This window comes from Peromyscus eremicus, chromosome 23 (genome assembly GCF_949786415.1).
Source record: "Peromyscus eremicus chromosome 23, PerEre_H2_v1, whole genome shotgun sequence".
Classification (NCBI taxonomy): Eukaryota; Metazoa; Chordata; class Mammalia; order Rodentia; family Cricetidae; genus Peromyscus; species Peromyscus eremicus.
The window spans coordinates 20,479,066-20,498,679 of record NC_081438.1 but is presented as its reverse complement, the minus strand read 5'-3'; the positions used below and the strand labels follow the sequence as shown (position 1 = coordinate 20,498,679).

The following is a 19,614-nucleotide window of genomic DNA, read 5'->3' as shown; positions in this document are numbered from 1 at the left end:
TGGTAGAAGGAGACAGGAGTAATAAGCAACAGCTGGATGTTCCCAGGTAAGCAAGAAAGAAAGGTCTGCATTTTAACAACCAATGAAGTAGCCAGGCAGAGGGGCACATGCCTGCAATCTTAGCAGTTAGAGACATTGTGACATTGGTCACAACTTGAGCTGCTACTGGGCCACTAGGCAAGGCTGCAGTACCCCTGAACACTTGGGGAGAGTCGTGACAGGGCTCAGTTACAAAGAGTTGTCCAGAGCAAATGCCAAATAACGTGGAGGTCAAGAAACCTGTTTGAACTGGAAGAGGGCATGCTAGTTGAAATGAGATGCTGGTGGGGGCCACAGCTATGTTGGGGCATCAAAATAAAACTGAGGCACACCACTGCACCCCTACTGCTGCTCTTTTCATCTTTAGAGATTTGGGTTGTGGGAACAGAAGGGCAGGAAAGGGGAAGGAAAGGCCAACTCAGAAAATCTGTGGGTTATTTTTTTTTCCTTTGTGAATCAGCCTTCGATTGCTTCCCATGAGGATGCTCCAGCAAGACACTGAGAAGCCGATACAATCTGCCAAGATTCATCAAGCTTGGCAGGGCCTGTCTCCTAGCCTGCCAAGCTCTACAAGAGCCAAATTCCCATAGCTACTGAAATCGGCTTCTAGGAGCTACTTGTTACCTGATATCCTGATGCACCACATCTTTGTGAGTTAACCTTACTGACCAGAAGGTCTTAGTTACATGGCTGGTTAAATTCTAGTTTAATCTATCTAATCTTGAGTTGCTTTTATTAGAATACTTTAATCTCAGCCATAGGAAATTAAGCAAAGAGGGCTACTTTTTTTTTTTTTTTTTTTTTGACAGGGTTCCTCTGTGTAGCTTTGGCACCTTCTCGGAACTCACTTTGCAGCCCAGGCTGGCCTTGAACTTACAGAGATCCGCCTGCCTCTGCCTCCCATTGCTGGGATTAAAGGCGTGTGCCACCACCACCCCGGCTAAGAGGGTTACTTTTATTTTAAAGTTTATTTTGTTTTAACTTGTCTCTCTCTCTGTGTATGTGTGTGTATCTGTGTGTGTGTGTGTGTGCATGTGTTTGTGTATGTGTGTGTGTGTATGTATCTGTGTGTGTGTATGTGTATGCCATGTGTGAGCAGGTGCTTGAAGAGACCAGAAGGGGGCATCATATCCCCTGGAGCTGGAGTTATATGCACTCCCCTTTGAATTTCCACCATAACTCTGGAGTTCCAGAGCCTCTCACTGTGGGTGGAGGGAACGGAACTCCTGTCCTCTCCAAGAGCAGACGTTCTTTTAGCACTGAGCCATCTCTGCAGTCCCTGAATTCTCTCTTCACCCCAGTATTACCCGGAGCTCGTCTCTTGTTAGCCATCTTATTTTAATTGCTCTGCTTACCCTCACCCTTGTTCTCAGAAGTGCCTCCGTCTTGCAAGGGACTGATGGTAATTTTTCATTATTTAATAAATGGTTATTTAGGGTTGAACACTTTCCCCATGTTTGGTTAGGGGGATTTTTCTCACTTCCTGATTAAATTTCCAGTTCATTGTTACCAGGGTTAAATTCTCAATGTTGCACTCAACAAACCTCTCCCCAAGAGCTGCAGAAGGCCAGCAAAATAATAGAGAGGACAAAACTGACTTTGTTTATGTTTATTTGTGTGTGTGTGTGTGTGTGTGTGTGTGTGTGTGTGTGTGTGTTGCACCTGTGGAGGTCAGAGGACAACTTGCTGGACTCTGTTCTCTCCTTCCACCACATGGATTCTGGGGTTTGAACTCCTATCACCAGCACTTTAAGTAAGTGCCTTTACCCATTGAGCCATCTTGCTGGCCTGAAATGCCCTTTAAATAAAGGCAGTGTAGCTGGGTGGTGGCGCACGTCTTTAATCCCAGCACACAGAAGGCAGAGGCAGGCAGATCTCTGAGTTTGAGGCCAGCCTGGTCTACAGGGTGAGTTCCAGGTCAGCCTGGGTTACACAGAGAAACCCTGCTTCAAACAAAAACAACAACAACAATAAAGAGGAGGAGGAAGAGGAGGAGGAGGTAAAAAAGGAAAGATGGAAAGAAAGAAGGAAGGAAGGATGGAATGAAAGAAGGAAAGAAGGGAGGAAGGGATAAGGAAAGCAACAAAAACTGTAGATGAAGCTTGGTCACTGGAGTGCCCTAGCTTCTCAGAGATGCACACACCAGGTGTGGTGGCACACACCAGTGAGTCCAGCACTAGGGAGGCAAAGGTGGGACCATCAGATCCAAGTCATCCTCAGCCGCAGAGGGGGCTTGATGTTAGCTGGGGCTACCTGAGACCCGGACTGGAGTGGGGGTGGGGAGGAAGAAGGAAGAAAGGAACGAAGGAACGAATGAACGAACGAATGAACGAATGAACGAACGAACCAGCCAACCAGCCAGATAACCATGAGTGTGCCCAGCACAGTCCACTCCACAGAAAACAAAAATGACATAACCAAGTCCCCAGCCTCATTATCTTAGATTCAAAATAAGCTGAAGTTATGCTAAAATCCCGGCACCACACCACACTGGCTGTAATATATATATATATATATATATATATATATATATATATATATATATATATATATATATAGAGAGAGAGAGAGAGAGAGAGAGAGAGAGAGAGAGAGAGAGAGAGCTTATTTCCTGAACAAAAAAAAATGGCCTCAGTAAGCGGATCTAAAATAGGCATGGGCCAGCCTATATAATGCCCCCTGTGACTTGGAGGCACACAAATTCTACCAAGGGCACCAATTATCCTGAAAATGACACACACACACACACACACACACACACACACTTATAGATGCATTAATGTTTTAAACAGATCATCCATTTAGAGTCATTGCCCAGATGTGTGAGAACGGAGAGGTGACCTGGTTTGGTCTGTCCCTCTCCTGCACAGGCCTCGAGCCTCACACTTCGTGACTATCAGGAAGTCTGTGATTTCTGTAAGTGCAACAACCGACGGCTGAATTGCCACCAAAATGTCTCCTCTCTTTATTAATTCAACATGTTCCTGGAGAAATTCTTTCTCTCTTGCAAGATCAGCACTTTTCCATGTTTAATAAAATATTAAGTTTTTCTGCACCAAAAAAAAAAAAATAGCTGAGCAAGTTAAAATGGAACTGTGGGACTGCGCTTATAAACTCTGATGCAACAGTTCCCAAATTGCCCTAAAATATTTACCAAACAACAACAACAAAATCAACACTGAACTCAGACCACAATCTTTGTGCATGTGTGTGGGAAGGAGACATGTGCTTGTGTGTATAAGCCAGAAGTTGACAGTAGGTACCTTCCTCAATGGGTCTCCACTGTATTTTTTGAGACGGAGTCTCTCCCTGAAGCTGGAGCTCACTGATTCAGCTAGACTGGTTGGCCAGTGAGCCTCAGAGATTCTCCTTCCCCAGCACTGGGATTATGGGTACATGCCATCATGCCTAGTTTTTTATATGGGTATAGGGATCCAAACTTGGGTTCTCATGCTTGCATAGCAAGCAGTTTACCAACTGAACCTTCTTCCCAGCCCCAGCCCATAGTCTTGAAGGACTTCACAACTAGAAGTTCCATGGTGCTAACACACATCCTAGGAGCCCTGGCTCAAATCCATTGAGCTTTATTCCCCCTGTGAACATGGAATAGGCTTTGGGGGACCTTAAGCAGCTCTCTCAGACCCTGGAAGCCAAGACTGAACCATCAAGAACTCTGAACACATACATTTCAATGGAGCCAGCCCCAGGACTGTCTGCTCCTCCCATACCCACACTTAGCCTGTGCTACAGCTTGAATAGGAAGTGTTCCCATACTTAAGTGTTTTGGTCCTCCACTATGGTGGAATGTGATCCTCTATACAAAACAGCTGCCATCTTCATGAGAACAGCTGTGCCTTCTTGCAAGAGTACACCAGAACTATGTTTCTTGATGGTTGACATTGAAGGAGGGCATGCAGAAGGTCACTGGAGACACCAGCCATCCCTCCCAAACACGTGTATGCAATTCTGTCCTAAGTGAATGACTTCTTGGTTTAGGCCAGAGGATGACATGGGAACCTCAGAGGTGAGCTAGAGTGGGATGGGAAGGTGGGAGCTGAGGATGCTCTGTCAATGTGGCTATGGAGAAGCAGTCATCCATGTTGGGTGAAGACTATAAACTACAACTGCTTTGGTATCATTACCTCACCCACACTCTGTAGGCAAGTCTAATAGACTGTGGCTCCCCAGGGTGAACTTTGTTTCATCATTGGGACTTTATGAGGAGGAGGTAGATGTCCTTTACATCTATCTCCCTCGGGGAAGAATTCTCACCACACCAGCTAGTAGTACTCTCTTGAGAACCTGAGAGGTCAGTTTGCAGAAGTGGGTCACTGAGGGTGTGGCCTTTGGGAGGGTGTGGCCTTTGGGGGGAGTCTGGCCTTTGAGGGTCATATCCTGGCCCTGTTACTGCTCCTGCTCTGTTCTCTGGTCCACAATCTGAATGTGACTATCACACACTCCTTCAGCCAGGGAGTTGCTGCACCATCCACTCTATGTTTGGTTTTGAGACACGTTCTCCTGTTATCCAAGCCGACCTTAAACTCACTATGTAGCCATGGATGACCTTGAGCTCATGATCCTCCTGCATCCACTTCAGCCAAAAGAAAAATAAGCTAGCTTCAAAGAAACAATAGCTAGATTGACAGCTGACGGTTGACCTCAGAGGAGCAATACCCAGTCAGAGAGCAGTTATCTCAGCAACATTCCAAGCAAGAAGCCAGTGATTAACAGTGGTTTCATTTTGTGTGGGGAGGTGCTTATTTGCCTGGGAATTCATTCCGGATATAAGGGGCATCAACCTCAGAAATTAGAAGGCCAAATTACTATGATCAACTCTGTAAAATTGCACGTCTCTAAAATCTAACTGATTAAGATTCAATAGGATTGGTACAATTTAGTGAAAACCCAGTGGTTTATCTACAAATGATGCTAAAATATAAAGAAACCCTACTCCCAGCACACACACAGACACAAATACAGATAGAGGTGAAATCAAGAGAGAAAGACAGAGAGTGCCTTTCTCAACATCTCCTTACCCAAATACATTACTCTACACCTTTTATAAAATGTCAAGAAATAGGCTAATAAGAAATGTATGAAGTGCTTAAGGAAATGAGAGAAAAACCAATATTGAAATTTATAAAAGAAAAATAAATATTTCAAGAGCTATCCCCTGTCCCTGGATTGCATGAACCTGTATCTTAAAGGTCCTCAAAGTGACTTAATAAACATCTCTATGATATTTATTTTAGAATCAGGAAAAAAACACTCTAAAGTTCATGTGAATAAGTAAATAGGGAAGGGGCTGGAGAGATGTCTCAGTGGTTGGGAACAGTTTCCTGATATTTATTTCTTTTTATATAAACTTTATCATATAAGAAAAAAATCTTGCAAAATCTGAGTTCAGTTCCCAGCACCCACATCAGGTGCCTCATAACAGCCTGTAGATTCCAGCTTCTACAAGCAATGTACTCTTGTACACAAACACACACAGAGACACATGTGATTTAAACAAATGGGAAGAATCATGTGGAAGAACCAGACCCCTAGATACTAACATGTTTAAAATACAACAGTCCCCTTTCATGCTGGGCTACATCCCAAGACCCATTGGAACCACAGGTTGCACTGACTCCTATAGATACCCAGTTCCTTCCTGTGCATACATATCCATGGTAACCTCTGATGTATATTGAGGTTTGTCTGTGAAACTTCCCCTACAGACTCAAGTGTTAGACACTTAGTGTCCAGTTAGTGGTACAGTTAGGGAAATCTGTGTAATCTTTAGGCGGTGGAGCCTTGCTAGAGGAAGTAAGTCATTGGGGTGGAGCTTGATGTTTTATAACTTGTACCTATTTCCTGTTTACCCTCTGCTTCCTGGATATATAATGAGCAGGATGTCTCCTGTTCCTGTCATGTCTTCTTCACCATAATGGACTGACTCTATGACTCTGGAACCATGAGCCTAAACAAATCCTTTCTCCTTTAAGTTGCCTTGGTAGGATACTTCACCCCAGCAATAAGAAAGTCATTAACACATTAGACAATGTAAGGAATTGCAATGGTTTGTCTACGAAGTGTTACCTCCCAGTTCCTTTTTCTTTCTCAGCTTCTTGTCCACCATGAGGGGAAAAACTGTCTCCACTGTACATTCTACCCAACTTGAAGTTCTGCCCAATTCCATGGTGCCCAGTGACCATTGATAAAACTCCACAGAATGATGAGCCCAAATATATTTCTTCTTTTGGGCTATTCTGTCAGGTACTTTTGTCATGGCAATGAGAAAACTAACTGTCCTGGTTAGTTTAAACTGTCATCTTTAACAGTCAAGTTGACATAGTGTAGCGTCATCCAAGCAGGGAGTATCAATCAAGGGATTAGCCAGGTTAGATTGGCCTGTGGACTTGTATGTGGAGGGATGGATCATCTTGGTTGTTAATTGATGTGGAAGGTTCCAGCCCACTGTGGGTGGCATCATTCCCTGAGAAGGTGACCCTGGGCAGTATAAGAAAGCTAGATACTCATTAGTCTGAATGAGCCAGCAAGCATCATTTTTCTTTGGGTTTTGCTTTAAGTTTCTGCCCCTGACTTCCCTCAATAATGGACCGTGGCATGTAATCTCAAATAATCCTTTTCCCCCCATTAAACTTCTTTTGGTCAGAGTGATTTTTATCCCAGCCACAGAATAAAACTAGAACGGTGATATCTAGCTTTGTCAACTTGACACAAACTAGAGTCATTTGGGAAGAAGAAACCTTCATTGAGGGGATGTGTCTGTCTGACTGGCCTCCAGGCAAGTCTGTGTGTAGGGGGACATTCTCTTGATTAATGTTTGATCTAGAAGGGATGATGTGGGCAATGCTATCCTTGCTCTGGTGGTTCTGGGTGCTATAAGAGGGCAGGATGAGCAAGCCATGGTGAGCAAGGCAGTAAGCAATGGAGTATTGTTGGAGCATTGGGCTGGAAAAGCCATTGGGTGCTGAGAACTTCATGAGCTATATTCTATGGGAACTTGGAAGTGAGAATTCTGAGAGCAATATAAACAACAGGGATCTGGCTCAAAAGTCTGTGAAGCTTCAAAATCCCTTCAAGACTCTATTAGGAATTTGTAATTTTTTTTTATTAGGAATCTGTGGTCTCTAGTCAGCTGGGGCTGAAGAATCGGCCATCATTAACAAGAGGCCAGCACCACAGAAGTGAGTCCTTCGATTTATTAGGACAATTGATGCTGGTCAGCTTGGGCTGAAAAATGAGCTGTGATTGACAAGAGACCAGCATCACTGAGAAATCTTCTGGGACATTGGACATGCAGAAGATGTGGCACAGAGCAGAAGATGAAGCACACTGCTTCCCAAAATGGTAGTGGAACTTGGTAATATGTGAGAGTCTCCCCAGGTGACGCTAGTTTTGGTGACAAGTGAATTGCAGAATTGAAGGAGTCATGGAAAGTAGAAGAGGTGCCATACTAAGTGACAGGATTAGAGTACATGTAGATAGGTCTGGGGGTGGGGGAATTGACGCAGGTGAAGCCTCAGTTGTAGTAGAGGCCCCAGGATTTGAAGAGGTCATGTAGAGAAGAAGCTGAGGTTTGGTATCACAAGGCAGGGTCAGGGTCCTGAAGAGAGCCCAGGAGAGGCTATTTTTGAAGGCAAACCCTTAGTTGCCATGGAAACCCCAGGATACTAGAGATGTTAGGACTATGGAATGACCACCAAGGACAACTGAATGTGTTCAAATCAGCCTGAATCTATGAGACAAGCTACATGTGCTACCAATAGCAGAGCTGGGGGAGGTGGGATACCCAAGCACTTTGGAGCCCAGAGGATACTGAGTGAATCCCCGATGCTGTACACAGAGCTACAGGGTTTGATTTACACCACAGGAAATTGGTATTGCTTTGATTTGATTGTAACCATGTCCTGGCACCCCCTTCATAGTATAAGAAGTCTATAACCTTTTTTTTTTTTTAATTTGCAGGAGCTCAAAGTTGAGAGACTGGATATTAACATGAGATAGTAACATGAGATCTTGGGGGTGAATAATAAAGGAAAGGTTATGGGTTTAATAGTGATGTGGCTGTATGTCGGGTTGACAAGGGGTCAACTGTGCTGGTTAGGTTGCTTTGGTCAACTTGCCACAAACTAGAATCATTTGGGAAGAGGAAATCTTAATTAAGAAGAAGCCTCCATCAGATTGACCTGTAGTACTTGGTTGATGGATGATGTGGGAGGGCCCAGCCCACTGTAGGGGGTGTCATCCCCAGGCAGACAGTTCCAGGTTGTTTAAAAGGGCTAACTAAACAAGCCATAGGGAACAGGCCAGTTAGCAGCATGCTCCCATGGCCTCTGCTTCAGTTCCTGACTCCAGGGCCTACCCTGCTTGAGTCCTTGCCTTGACTTCTCTGATGATGGACTGTAGTGTAAGATGAAATAAATCCATTCCTTGGTTATGCTGTTTATCACAGCAGTAGAAACGTAACTAGGGCACCAGAATTGAAATTAGCAATAATGAAGTAAAATAATTATAATAATATATCATAATCATAGTTCCACAGATGTCTCCTTCCTCAAGAAACTCAAGATGAATAATATTTTCAGACCATGATTGTCAATGAGTAATTGGATTTTAGGAAATAGAATCTCACATAAGGAGTGGGGTCAATGAGTAATTGGATTTTAGGAAATAGAGTCTCACATAAGGGGTGGGCATTGTATTTGAGTATAATTGAGACAACGGAATAATGAAAAAGTAGTCTGCATGTGTACAAATGGCATAGAAAATATGAAGACAGGAGCTATAGAAATGACATCATCATTAAGAATGTTGTTGCTCTTGCAGATGACCCAAGGTTGGTTCCCAACCCTCAAAATGGTAGCTCACATTACCTGGAACTCCAGCTCCAGGGGATGCGACACCTACTTCTGGACTCGATGGGTACTATACATATGGCATACATACATACATACATACATACAGACAGACAGACAGACACACACACACACACACACACACACACATCCACATAAATTAAATCATATCAAGACATATATGAGACCCATTTGGTTATTTGATTCTCTGCAAGACAAAATGATGCAACTTTCCATGATAACAGTAAAGGAAAAAGAGGACAGCCAGAGTTAGGATAGAGTCTTTTAATTCACAACCCAAAGTCCAGCTAGGCATGGTGGTTCACATTTGTAAACTCTGGAGGCTGAGGCAGGAGAAGGATGACTGTGAAGCCAAGCTGGGCTACAGAGTAGGCTCTGGGCCAGCATGAACTATAGCAAGACCTTGTAAAAAAAAAACACAAAATGGGTGTTGGAGAGATGTCTCAGTGGTTAAGAGCATTCACTGTTTTTGCCAAAGACCTGAGCTCAATTCCCAGAACCCATACTGGGTGACTCAAAACCTCCTATGACTCTAGATCCAGGGGATCCAACACCTTCTTCTGTCTTTCATGAGCACTGCATGCATGTGCGCGCACATGCACGCACGCACACACACACACACACACACACACACACTTAAATAATCTTTAAAAATTATGAAAAAGAGCAAAAGAACCAAAGGAGGCAGCAGCAAAGGCCACCGGGCAGTTGCTCGGGTGTACAACAAGTCCACATGGTCTCTTTCTGCACACAAAAAAATTACCCATATGTGCTTCTGTTTTGTTTCCTTTTATTGAAACAAAGCCTCACCATATAGCCCAGAATGGCCTAGAACTCACGACCCTCCTGTCTCAACATTTAAGTGTGGACCATTGCACTCCTTACATGGATGACTCCACTCCAGCTATTGCCTCCTGCAATAGATTTTGGGTGTCCAGGCTGGCTTGAGTGACAGAGGCAGAGGGACAGGGTATGATGTGGGCCTGGCTGTCTGTGATGTGTGTCCTTTCTTCCTGGGCTGGCTAAGGGATGAGTAATGCTTGTGTGTGAGATCCATGCTTCCTCCGGATTCTCCAGCACTGGCTAATTGAACATTTAAATGATTGTTCCACTTCATAAACCAGGATCCAGGGAGGCACTGCACAGATTGCTGAATCAAATTAGTGTTAAGCAGGAATGAGGTGTTCTTTATTTATTTTAAAACAAAAAGACAGAGAAGACAACAGAATGATGCCTTGACTTGCTCTTTGACAAGGGTCTGAAGAATGCAGACAGACAGACAGACAGACAGACACACACACACACACACACACACACACACACACACACACACACACGTGACATCATGGTTACACATGGTTGGGAAGTATACTGGTTACTTTTCTCATTTCTATGATAAAAACTTGGCAACTCAACAAGAAGGGCTTATTGTGGCTCACAGGTTGAGGGTACAGTTGATCATGGCAGGGAAGTCATGGCGGCAGGAGTGTGAGGCAGCTATTTGCACTGCATCCAGTCAGGAAAGAGGGAGAGATGGATGCTGGTGCTCTGCTCTCTTTTCTCCTTTTTATTCACTCCAGGACCCCAGACCGGGCAATAGTGCCACCCACATTCAGGGTGGGTCTTTCCACATCCGTCAACTCAGTCTAGATGTGCTCATCCATTTGTTTCCATAGTGATTCTAATCCTATGAAGTTGGCATTTGAGACGAATCATCACAACCAGCTAGCCTGAAAGAAATGCACATCATGTACCAGGTACAACTTTTGATGCTCAGTCAAGTCTTGGACACAAACATCCCTTGATGAAAACAATTCTGTCCCATAAGTTAGCCAAGTGGTGGTAGCAGCCAGGTGTGGCATCACACACTTACAATCTGGGCACTCTAGAGACTGAGGCAGGAAGACCATGATTTTGAGGCTAGCTTGGGCTGTGTAATGAGACTCTGTCTCAATACCCTCCTTAGAACTGGCATTAGTAATGTATCCAGCACATACTGCTCATTCTTTTACAGTTTATGAAGGGACACATTTGTGGTGGTTTGAAAGAAGATGACCCTCAAAGGGAGTGGCACTATTAAGAGGTGTGGCTTTGTTGGAGTAGGTATGGCTTTGTGGGAAGAAGTATGGCACTGTGGAGGCAGGCTTTGAGGTCTCACATATGCTCAAGCCACACCCAGTAGCTCAGACCACTTCCTGTTGCCTGTGAGTTAAGATGTATGAACTCTCAGCTCCTTCTCTAGCACCATGTCTGGATGCTGCCTTACTTCCTGCTATGACAATAATGGATTAAACCTCTGATCTGTAAGTGAGCCACCACAATTAAATGTTTTCCTTTATAAAAGAGTTGGTGTGGTCATGGTGTCCCTTCACAGCAAAAGAAACCCTAAGACAACATTATACTTTTTCTGTGGTCAAATCATTTATTATAAGAGGTATGTTAGTTCTTAAGAGAAGGAAGCTGAGACCAATTGCCCTTTAGAGTGGGGAAGAGCCTCATGGCCACTGGGGACAGGGTGGCTATGGTGAGGACTTGAAGCTGGGGAGCAACTGGGGAATGCTCTGGTTTCATTCTGTTGTTATGATAAACCACTCTGGCCAAAAGCAACTTAGGGAAAGATTTAGATAGCTTACGCTCGCATGTCACAGTCAATGAGGAAAGAGTCAGGGCAAGAACTCAAGCAGAACCTTGAAGTAGAAACCATGGAGGAACACTGTTTGCTGGCTCACAGGCTAACACTTAGCTAGCTTTGTATATAGTTCAGGGCCACCTACGCAGGGAATGGTGCTGCCCACAGTAGGCTGTGACCTTCTCCATCAATTGACAATCAAGACAACCCCCGCCCCCAGATTTACCCACAGTCTAACCTATATAGGTCATTCCTCACTTAAGATTCTCTTTGCAGATGATTCTGGGCTGTTTGAAGCGGAAAGTCAAAGCTAACTAGGACTGGAGGTTAGAACATCCTAGCAGAGATACATGACATTCCTTGAGGGGAAGGAGAGGCTTCCCTTCAAAAACTTGGAGGAGAACTTCATTGAGAAAGAGAAGGATAGCTAAAGCAATCAAGATAGACAGATAACCATCACCAGCAACATGACAACAGGAAGTGTAGGGTGTGCCGAAGGAGACAACCATCAGAGAAATCTCCTAAGCAACAGAGACTGCCGACTTTTACAACCTTTAAAGGGAGACAGGAAGTTTCATATACCCCTTCTAGCCATGGCTGGCTTATCTGTATGACAAGGAGCTTGGAGGTTGCCAGTACCGGGCTGGACCATAGACATATCTTGCAGTTGCCAGGGTGATGGGGGTGGGGCTGGGCTAGGGTTTTCTCCCAGAGATCTATGTGCTCTAACCTTCACAGCAGGAGCTGTGGTTGTGTAGGGTGTGGCCTGATTAGAGAGAGAAAAGAAAAAGCCAGAGGGTCTGTGATCTAATACAAGTGTTTTCAATTTGATAATATGTTGTCCTCGGACTAGCAAAAAAATATGTGCATGTGTGAGTGCACAGCCAGCCGTTCATGTGTGGGAAGTTCATGTGTGCATGTGTGGATGGTATGTCATGTAACTGCACTCTTGAACCAGTAGTCTGTATGTTACAGACTATTGTGGGTTGGGGTTTGAAATTTCAGTTTTGCCCAAAACACAATTCCTTGGTTCCGTTCCTAATCAAACATACTCTTTTTTTCCCCCTCTTTCTGGCTTAGTATTTTACCTCTGCAGTTGACTTAGATGAAATTCTATCTTCTATGATTTAGGTAAGGAGTCACTCCCTAGTCCCCAGCGACCACCCAAACTTATCCACATTTTGACCCCTTATCTCCCACACATTTAAGTTTCAGGCAGGTGAAAAACTTTACTCTTCCTCTACAAATCACACCGCAAACTTTTTTTTTTTTAAGCTGTTCTATTTTGGGAGTATCTTCTGTCCAATTTAGACCTAACCACAGAGTGCAAGCGTTTGTCAAGGTTAGCCACTTTCAATGCCAAGTGGAAACACCATAAATCAAAAAGTTAACATCGAAAGGTTTCCAAGGAGCCTGGAGGAAAACCAAGCTAAAAAGGGTGACTGGGAATGTTGTCTGGGAGTGGGAGATAAAAAAACAAACCAAAAACTGTTGTTTAATTTTCAAAGTTCACGGGTACAGTAGAAAAGCAGACACATTAAAAGGACACATTGGAATGCATTGAAAAATAAATATAACAATGCATAAGCAGGCTGTTTTTATTCAAATCCTTCTCCTGTGCCAGAGTTGATATCTTTGCCATGCTCGCAGGAAGTAGGGAAGGGCAAGCATGGCCATGTCCTTATTATTTTAACAGGAAAGTGCAGTGGATGCTCCCCTGGTGGTCAGTGGGATGACTGTTTGAAGGAGATGCAGAAACCCAACTGTGTCTAACTTTAGAACTAATGAGCGAGCTTGGTGTTTTGAGTCATGTAAATTGGGAATATGCATCACAGGGACCCAGAAATTTCTAGTAGTGTGCTTTTCTGTGTGTGTGTGTGTGTGTGTGTGTGTGTGTGTGTGTGTGTGTGTGCAGGTGCACACGTATGCAAATATAGCATTGGGTGTAGTTCCTCGGATGCTGCTGGAGACAGGCTCTCTCACTGGCTTGGAACCAGTGATCCAGCTAAACTGGCCAGCCAGCGAGCCCCAGATCTCCAGAGATCCACCCAGCTCTGTTTCTCCAATGCTGGGATTAGAAGTGCACACCACTGTGCCTAGCTTCTTTACGTGGGCTTTGGGGACAGGACTTAGTCATCACACTTGCATGGCAAGGACTTTACTGACTGAGCCTTCACTCCAAGCCAGTTGGGTTCCCTTTGAGATGATTCTCTGCTCCAGTTTGGATCAGCAACACCCCCGCGATGGTCTGTCTATTGGAGGTCTGCTCCTCAGTTTGTAGCTATTGGGAGGTAGTGAAGCACTGAAGAGGTGAGGCCTGGTGGGAGGCTGTAGTGCATCAGGGTGTGCTCGCAAAGGGGATTATGGGATGTTAGTCTCTTCTCCTTTTCTTCCCATGCAACATGAGGGAGCTGCTTGCTCTACTGTATCATGTACTCATGGTCATTCTGTGATGCCTGGAACTAGCTTGAAAGTGCGAGGGGCAACTAAGGCACATGGAAGTCTCTAGAACTGAGCTGAAAAAAACATTTTCTACTCTTGAATTGGTTTATATCAGATATTTGTTTCAGTAATGAAGAACTGGTGTGTGTGTGTGTGTGTGTGTGTGTGTGTGTGTGTGTGTGTGTCTTAATTTTGAGGATAGAGCCCAAAGAACTGTGCATATAAGGCAAGTGCTCTATCACTGAGCCACATTCCCAGCCCCTCACTGGAGGATTCTAGGCAGGTGTTCTACTACTGAACCACACCCCAGCCCCTCACTGGGGGATTCTAGGCAGGAGCTCTACCACTGAGTCACACCCCAGCCCCTCATTGGAGGATTCTAGGCAGATGCTCTGCACAGAGCCACACCCCTAGCCCCTCACTGGGGGATTCTAGGCAGGGGCTCTACTACTGAGCTACAACCCTAGCCTTATTTTTACTTTTATATTTTGAGACTCAGTTGCTCAGCCTAGTTTTTAACTCACTTGGAGTTCAGGCAGGACTTGACTGTATGGTCCTCCTACCTCAGCTTCCCAAAAGTAACAGGTCTGAACCACCAGTTCCAACTTTGGATCCATTATTGATATAGGTTAGTTTGGTACCCAGGAAGCACAGGAATCCAACATCTGTACAATACTGTGATCTATTAATCTTAATAAAAATGATCCTAGAACCCAGCCCTTCATCGATGAGTAGGACACGAAGAGCTAGAGAGCCAGAGGAGCGGGGGGGCACTAAGCATCTCTCAGCAGGTGGGTGCACAGATGAAAAATGAGATGACTTTTTCTGAGAGCAAGTTTCACCTTTGATTAAAATTCTGCCTAAGACGGAAGGATGATGTTCAGAGATAAGAATGACTCACTAAATCAGAAAGGCCTTTCTGTGCACATTATTCTTCCCACTTACAGCCACGGTCGTCTCTCTCTCATATTTATACATAAAAAAACATTGTTTCAAAAAAAATGAGCATGGTGACTCACATCCATAATCCCAGACAGGGGGACACTGAAGCACCAGATTTCCACAAGTTCCAGGCTGGCCTGGTCTACATAGACCTTGTCTCTACAGAAAGTACTTTTTAAAGGTTATCCTGTCCTGGTAAGGTATAGGTAAAGTCTCATACATATGAAAGGCTTTTCCAACCCCCAGAATGTAGATCCAGGAAGATGGCTCAATGGGTAAAGAGCTTGCCTTGCAAGCACAGGGACCTGAGTTTGATCCCCCATAACTCATGTAAGGCTAAAAGCCAGGCATGTTGCCATATACTTCCTGTCTCAAAGTTCAGGAGGTGCTGATCAGTCAGTCTGGCCTTCTTGGCGATCTCCAGGTCAGTGAGAAACATCTTAAAAATCAAAGTGGGTGGTGACTGCGGAATGACAGCTGATACTGTCTTCTGGCTCAGTGGGAGAGAATGTGTCTAGAATCACCTGGAGAGGGACTGGAACTGTGACTCAGCAGCAGAACAGCTGCAGAGAATAGCCCAGTGAGGGGCTGGGGTGTGGCTCAGTGTTAGAGCCCCTGCCTAGAATCCCCCAGTGAGGGACTGGGGTGTGGCTCAGTGTTAGAGCCCCTGCCTAGAATCCCCCAGTGAGGGGCTGGGGTGTGGCTCAGTGGTAGAGCATCTGTCTAGAATCCCTTAGTGAGGGGCTGGGGTGTGGCTCAGTATTATATAGCACCTGCCTAGAATCCCCCAGTGAGGGGCTGGGGTGTGGCTCAGTGGTAGAACATCTGTCTAGAATCCCCCAGTGAGGGGCTGGGGTGTGGCTCAGTGGTAGAACATCTGTCTAGAATCCCCCAGTGAGGGGCTGGGGTGTGGCTCAGTGGTAGAACATCTGTCTAGAATACCCCAGTGAGGGGCTGGGGTATGTATGGCTCAATGGTAGAGCATGCATCTATGGAAAGCTTGGATAGGCATCAATCCCCTAAGGAAGATATTTCAGCCAAGGAGATAATCAATCTCCCTAACAGGTACAAATTTCAGAACTACACTGGCTCCATCTTCTTTAAAATGTTCTCTTTATACAAGAAAAGGATGGCAGTGATAATTTTCCCACTACAAAGAGCAGTGAAAGTTATGGTACTTCCAATGAACATGGGCTATTGGATAATTTGCCTGTAGAACATCTGGGGCAAGAGTCATTGTCCCTGTTTTATGGATGATGGGAATGAAGTACAGAAGTCAGGTGACCAGCCAAGACAACAAAATAGCAAAGGCCAGAGGTAGATCTTATTACCACTATTCTCAGTGGGGGAAAAATTTTCTTAAGATGTTCAGTGTCTAGCTAAAGACTTCTACAACTGTAGCATGGCTGTGGATTAGTGACTCTTCTCATGGCTGTGACAAAGTATCTGATAGAAGAAACTGAAGAATGGAAGTGTTTATTTTGGCTTGCAGTTGAAGGTACAAACCCATCATGGTGGGTCAGGGATGGCGGCAGGAGCGTGAGGCCACTGGTCACATTACATCTGCAGTCAGGAAGCAGAGGGAGATGGATGCTGGTGCTCTTTGTCCTTTTTATTAAGTTCATAGCCCCAGCCTAGGGAATGGTACCACCCACACTCAGGGTTGGTCTTTCCTACTCATTCAGCCTTCCTGGAAACATCTTCACAGAGGTGCCCAGCAGTGGGTCTCCTAGGTGACTCCAAATCCAATTGAGTTGACCATGAAGGTTAACAACCACAGGTGAGAACAGGTATAGAACATGACTGCTTCTTTGTGGAGCTAAGGGGAGACTCATACAGAGATAACTCCTTGCAGGAAAGCCTTCTACCTGGTTTCAGTGTCCCCACTCTTTGCAACCTTAATTCTTTGTCATAAGCTTAAATCTCATTCACGCTTGGGTTCAAGCTTTTCAGCCCAATACGAGACTAGCAAGGGTGTCACTCCAAATGACACCTGTTCTTCCTTAGAATTGAGAAAATAAATGAGGCCATTTCAGCTCACTGGCACTTCCCTTAAAAGAGAGGGGAACCAATTTGATTTTTGACAGCCTCTATCTTCCTTTTCCTTTCTGCCTCTTGGCCTAATCACACGAGGCTCTAAAACCAAGTGTCTTGTGGGTGTTCGTCAATGACCAAGTACAGATAAGAAAAACCAATCTGACAAGGGTGGGGTAGGGGATCTTAGGGTAAGAAATCACTTTCTGGACACCCTGTTTAGGATTCCCAGTCACTCGACACTTTATGCGTTCATCTTCCCAGTCCTTGGAAACAGGAGGCACTGTGGTCATTGACAATCTGTATTAACCTATGGATTCAAGCTTCACTTTGTCTGGGGACTAATAAAGCAATCATATACTAATGTTGTTCCTTTTGTGATGGTTAGTATGAATTTTCAGATAGGCACAACCTAGAATCACCTGGGAAGAGAGTTTCCATGAGGGATTGTCTATGTTGGGTTGGCATGCAGGCATGTCTGGGGGGGGGGCTATCCTAAGTTAATTGATACAGGAAGACTGAGCCCATTTTGGGTGGCGCCATTCCTTAGACAGGGGTTTCTGGATAATAGAATAATAGAGAAATCAAGCTGAGCATGGGCAAGCAAGTATGTAAGCATACATGCATTCATTTTATCTGCTATTGACTATGGATACAATGTTTGAAGTTCTGATTTGACTTCCCCAAAATGACAGACTCTAAGAGTTGTAAAATTAAATAAATCCTTCCCCACATTGCTTTTTGTCAGGATATTTTATCACACCTAGGACACTTTCCTTGAATTGTCCTTCTAACCCCATCCTCAGCAATAGTGTGTGTTGGGGGCTATGAAGGTCAGAGGTGGATATTAGATGTCTTCCTCAACTGTGCTCTGCCTTTGTTTTGTTTTGTTTTGTTTTGTTTTTTGAGACAGGGTCTTTCATTGAACCCAGAGCTCATGGATGGGCTAGATGTGTTGATCAGTGAGCCCAGAGATCTACTGTGATGACTGTTAATCTGTAGATGCCTGGATTGTTAAAAACATTTTTATTTACTGTTACTGTGTGTGTGTGTGTGTGTGTGTGTGTGTGTGTGTGTGTATGCACATGTGTACCAATGGAGGTCAAAGAGCCATTCTATGGAGTGTGTTCTCTCCTTCCATCCTAATATGGGTTCCAGAGATCAAACTCAGGCCACCAGGCTTGCATGCCAAATGATTTACCCCCTGAGCCATCTCACTGACCCCAAGTCTGGATTTTATTTTAAGTGGGGCTTTACTTCAGGTCCTCATACGCTTGAGCAGCAAGCAATTTACTGATGAAGTTATATCCTTAGCATTCTGATTGAATTTACTAATTTATTTTATTTTGAGACATTGTCTCACTATGTAGCCCTGCTTAGCCTTGAACCCTTGATCCCTGTGTCTCAGCCCCAAGACTGCTAGGATTCCAGGCATACACCACCGCACCCAGTTTATGTGACTGCTGGGTGGATACAGAGGTAGAGTCTCATGGCTGCTAGGCAAGCACTCTAGCACCTGAGCTGCGGCCTCAGCCCCAGTCCCTGCTCGCTTGCTTGTGTACATTAGTAGTGAAATGTGAGATCCTAGAGGAGTAACAGGTAACTCGAAAACTGAAATTCTTCAATTAAGTCTGGGGGACAAAAGATATCTACCCTAACCTTGTCAGGAAGAAAATCCCTCTATCTAGAATGGTGGTTAGCCCAAATAAGCCTAGACCAAGGATATTGGTTGAGAAGGATCACTTGTGGTACCCAAGAGGAAGAATTCCATATACTTTACTGTTTTGAAACAGGGTCTTGTGGAACTCAGGCTAACCTTGAACTCTAAGGATGATCCCCTACCTCCCAAGCATGGAGATTATAGTCGTGAGCTACCATGACTGACTTCCAGACATTTCTTCTTGTCTTTTATTTTCCTTTAAAAAGATTTATTTTTTGTCGTGTGTGTGGGGGGGGTTGGGGGTAAGGAGGCTTGCTTGCATGTATGTCTGCACACCACTTGAATGCTTGGTACCCACAGAGGCCAGCAGAGGGCATTGGATCTTCTAGAACCGGGGTTTCAGATGGTTGTGAGCTGCCATGTGGGTGCTGGGATTCAAATATGAGTTGCCCTCTTCCAGCCATTTCTTAAGTTGACTTCCTCATTCAACATCCAATCAGTACTCTTCCTTCTTTCAATTACTTTCACTCAGTACAGGGCATCTTTATAGTTCATCTTACTTTATTATTTGTGTGCATATTAAACTTTTCTTCATTACAAGACTCTGAGAAAGAAATAGGTACTTTTCATAGAACTGCCATTTGATCCAGCTAAAATGTTTCTGCAGTCGAAACCCAAAGGACTCCACAAAGAAGCTTGCACAACCATGTTTATTGCTGCTCTGGTCATAACAGCAAAGAAGTGGAACCAGCCCCTGTGTCCATCAACAGAAGAATGGACAATGAAAACACAGTGCCTATATACAACAAAATGTGACACAGCTCTGGAGAAAAATGAAATTTGCAGCACAATCGATGAATTTAGAATGTATAATATTAAACGAGGGGACCCCCAACTCAGAAAGGCAAAACTCACGTATTTTCTCTCATAGGAGGATAGTCCGAAATGCATACAGATCCATGTAAATATGTATCTGCATA

General features: G+C 44.5%; 1 protein-coding gene and 1 long non-coding RNA gene across 3 annotated transcripts in view; one reads left to right on the top strand and one right to left on the bottom strand.

The window, feature by feature from the left end:
• Caln1 (calneuron 1) overlaps positions 1-19,614 on the bottom strand; it is a 421,108-nt gene that overhangs the window by 78,087 nt on the left and 323,407 nt on the right. The window lies entirely within an intron of this gene.
• LOC131898669 (uncharacterized) overlaps positions 1-19,614 on the top strand; it is a 33,065-nt gene that overhangs the window by 842 nt on the left and 12,609 nt on the right. Inside the window, exon 2 of one of the 2 annotated variants that reach the window (XR_009375982.1) lies at positions 500-689. This is a non-coding gene — a long non-coding RNA (uncharacterized LOC131898669). Of the gene's footprint in view, positions 1-499; positions 759-19,614 lie in introns of those variants that run through there. The other variant, XR_009375983.1, reaches the window with a different exon arrangement.